This window comes from Solanum dulcamara, chromosome 12 (assembly GCF_947179165.1).
Source record: "Solanum dulcamara chromosome 12, daSolDulc1.2, whole genome shotgun sequence".
Taxonomy (NCBI): Eukaryota; Viridiplantae; Streptophyta; class Magnoliopsida; order Solanales; family Solanaceae; genus Solanum; species Solanum dulcamara.
This window is the reverse complement of record NC_077248.1, coordinates 35,787,975-35,792,070: the sequence shown is the minus strand read 5'-3', so window position 1 is coordinate 35,792,070 and position 4,096 is coordinate 35,787,975. Positions and strand designations below refer to the sequence as shown.

The following is a 4,096-nucleotide window of genomic DNA, read 5'->3' as shown; positions in this document are numbered from 1 at the left end:
TCATTTAGACTCTACAACCCATTTTTGCTTTTCTCTGCTTGGAAAATGGTGGTGAAGCATGGGGGAGCTGCTGCCCAGATTGTGTTTTTGAAATACTACACGGACAACTGTGAGTATTTTTATCATATATTTTCGTAAAAAATTGATGTAGGGGTAATTAAAAATTGTTTGCGACCTTGATACACATGTATATAACTTTAATTGAGGTCACAAATCCTGTTTCCCTCAATTACTCCTCCGAAACTAAGCGACAATATAAGACAGTGGGCAGTCCAGATTTCTCATTTTGGATAGTTTTGGCGAGTTTGACAAGTTTAAGGTAAGATAAGGCCTTTCCTTTTAAATTGGAGTTTATGGTATTGTTATAGAGGGTATTATACGTTGTGTAAGTGGCTGGAAATGTGAAAATATGATAAATATGTTTGACTCCCGAAATAAACTAAATTGGAGTCGCTAGAAGTGAATTGTCACCGAAATAAAGTGTCGTTCTTGTAAGTTGTTGCTGCAGGGGTGTAATGTATTATTGCAGGGCCTAAATGCGTTCTAAAAGGGGTGTGTATGCTGCTGGTTGCATCCACACGACCCCTCGTTGCGTCTAATGAAAGACGTTACAAAATAAAGGCTAGACGCCCGATTGTGCTACCGTATTTTTGAATAAGTTGTTTGGAGTTTATGTTGTATATTATTGGTGTGAATTTCTACAGGTTGTTGTTGTGGGTTGGCTGTAGGTATTAGGGACCTAATTGGAAATTTGGATAGGGTACATTATAGGGGAGGTGCTGCCCAATTTTTGTCGACGCTTTACAGAATAACAGAACTAATCGGGAAAATGACTAAGGAAATAGATTCCATTAATACTAAGATGTAACCTAGGGTGTTGGAAAGTAAAAGGGGTTGATATTAATACTACTTTCATGTTGAATAGATTCAAAGGACGGCGAGGCAAGCAGGATAAGGAATAATTCAGACAAGGTATGTAAAGCTTTCTCTTGGCATGTTTTGGTATAAGTTCGTACAACTATCTTTCTTTCCTTTTGGCAATGTTTAGCCTTAAGTGGATTGTTTATGAAGTGCGGGGATAATTCCATTCCTAGGATTCCAAATACGCCTCATACCCCCTATCCACTGTTCAGTATTAGAGTTCCTGTGAAGATTAAGTATTGCCTAGTAGGGCTTCTATGTGTCAGAATATAATATGTGGAAAGCTATCTCTCATTCCCAGTGAGATGTATCTAATACGAAAATGAGATTACGATTCCATAGTGGTTCACCGAGCCTTATGAAGGGACGGGTACAAAATATGTATATGAAGATCACCTGAAGAAAAGTCCAGAGGTATGTGAAGCTTTCTTTTGGCATACCTTAGCTATAAGTTAAACATGATACGATCTGAGGTAATGATCTAGCTTGCATATGGTTACTTACTACTCTGCTTGTGCATATGGTTTACATATCTTTACCGAGTCCCATAGAGGGTCAGGTACGACCAAAGTCCCAAAAAGGGGCCGGGTACGATATAAGATGATATAAATATTCACTGAGTCCCAAAAAGGGCCAGGTATGACCGAGTCCCAAAAAGGGTCGGGTATGACTGAACCCCACCAAGGGCTGGGTATGCTATGTAAATATAATGATAAGACTACATGATTGTAGACCGAGTCTCATTAAAAGGCCAGTTATGGTATATTTATGCATATGATGACATAAAGATAAATTTGTAACACCGAGTCCCATAACGGGCCAGGTGTGGAATATCATACTGAGTTACATGACCTCATTTTAGAAGGTGCAGGTATTGTGATTTATTAATTGTTGTACTTGTTCTCTGCATCCCCGTGTCAACTATACTTTCCTTGTGGTATTTTGTGCTTTACATACTCTGTACACATATCGTATTGACCCCCTCTTCTTGGGGGGCTGCGTTCATGCCCGCAGGTACAGACATGCGCTTTGAGGATCTGCCAGCCAAGGGTTCCACCTAACAAGTTCGGGAAAAGCTCTATTGTGTCGGAGCCTAGCTTTTGGGTACTAAACCTCTGCTGTATGTTTTCGTTTATTTAGGGGTACGGCGGATGCCCTGTCCCACCATATGATATCATTCCTATTCTTAGAGGTCTGTAGACATATGTGTGTGGATTGTTTAGAAGTTTATTTATGTTATGCCTATGCGATATGTTGTAAAACCTATTATGTTGTGGCAGCCCTATCAGCTGGCTTTCCCTTTCATGACATGATGCACATGAAAGAGGCCACACGTGTATGAATATTTTATCACCCCCTGGGTTCGTGTGTTTGGTTCCTATATCTAGAAGGCTATATGACCATGAAAAAGGTTTAACCTATTGAGGTTTTTTGTGAGCAGTATCACGTTATATATAGTACAATTTGTCTATAGTCGACCGATAGGTACACGGGTGTCAGGGTCGGACCCCAATTGCGGCCCACGGGGTTGGATTGTGACAGAAGTGGTATCAGAGCAGTTCGTCCTTGGAGTGTCTATAGACCATGTCTAGCAGAGTTTTGTTTATCGGTGTGTTGTGCACCACATCTATAGACAAGAGGCTACAGGACATTTAGGATGTTACCTTTCTTTCATATCTACGATCGTGCGATAGAGTCTAGTCATAGGGAATGAAATTCTTCATACTAACTTATGATTTCAGCAGAAGGACAACATCAATAGAAGAAGGTTACTGACGATATTGGAAGTTACACAGTACGCAAGTAAGCAAGGCACGAATGAGAGGTGCTAGGTAAGGTATTGAATTACGGTTGACATGTAAAGTTGAAAATTGAAAGAAAAAGTAGATAGAAAGTCTAAACAGGTGCAATTCGAGTTGGACATACGAGGTAAGTCTATCAGTTTATACTATTGTTGATATTAGGCGCCCTGTGAGGCTGCGATATGATGTGATATGATACGTATATATGTATCTTTATGTGTATTGCCCCTGTGAGGCATTGTTGGCATTTTCTGCATGCAGGTGTTGAGATAGTAAGAAATACAGAGGAAACTCTGCCCAAATTTTCCTTGAAATAAAAGGAAAATAATTTAGGAAAGACTGGTAGTTTTGGATAGAACGATATATTAAGGATAAGACTAACTAAGAATGGTAAGTAACCCACAGTAAGAATCGTGAAAAAGGTTAAGAAGTGTTATACTATGGGGTAGAATGCGAATAGGATATGATGTGAATATAATGAGGATAGTTATGAAAATAAGTAAAGCCTTGTGAGAAACTGGCTAAAGATAGGATGTGGTTCGTGTAATAAGAATATAAGGGTAACTTGGGCGGTGCAAATTGGCCTACTGGATCAGCTGTTGGGTCATCGTCTTCTTCGGTAGATATGCGCCCCACAGGGCAGGGTGCGATCATACCAGCACTAACGTACCGGATCCCATCAGAACTCCGAAGTTAAGCGTGCTTGCGCAAAAGTAATATTGGGATGGGTGACCCTCTGGGAAGCCCTGTTTGGCTGTGATATGAGATGATATGCATGTATATATACACGTTGTTCGTGCATGGCATTGTTGATCTAAAGAAGTATTGTGGATACGTAACTCCACCGTGAAAGATGATAAGACCCTTTGAGATAGGGGATGCAGCTTTGAAAAATAACTAGCGCATTGTGAATTCATTAAAGGGACAAGTGGTACCCACTGGGATAAGGCTAGGACTATGACAAAGCTTGGGACACCGAGCGTCGGAAGTTAAGTACTGCCTATTTGAAAATTAGAAACGACTATAAGCCCTAGCTAGTTATTGATCAAAATAAATGGAAAGTGGCTTCGAATAAATTGCTACGTGAATCGAGTACCCATAATTAGACTGGATTAGCAACTCATGGTTATGTTAAGTTGTCGTACCTAGGCAACCAAAGGTATGGAAGATATAAAGGAAGGCATAGATATGGTGCAGTATACCTAATGTGTTGGAAAAAAATCATACGTATTGGAAAATTTGAAATAAAGGCGTAAGTTAGAACACAACAAATAGTGACATGGGTACACCCTAAAGTGGGGAAGTGGCTTCAAGTGAGATTCCATACTTGCACGAGTTAATAAGATTTAAAGTCCAGCAATAAACGGATAAAA

At 39.9% G+C, this 4,096-nt stretch overlaps 1 pseudogene; it reads left to right on the top strand.

Moving 5' to 3' along the window:
* The first annotated feature begins 3,365 nt into the window (after window positions 1-3,365).
* LOC129877927 (5S ribosomal RNA) lies at window positions 3,366-3,483 on the top strand (annotated as a pseudogene).
* Window positions 3,484-4,096: the final 613 nt, after the last annotated feature.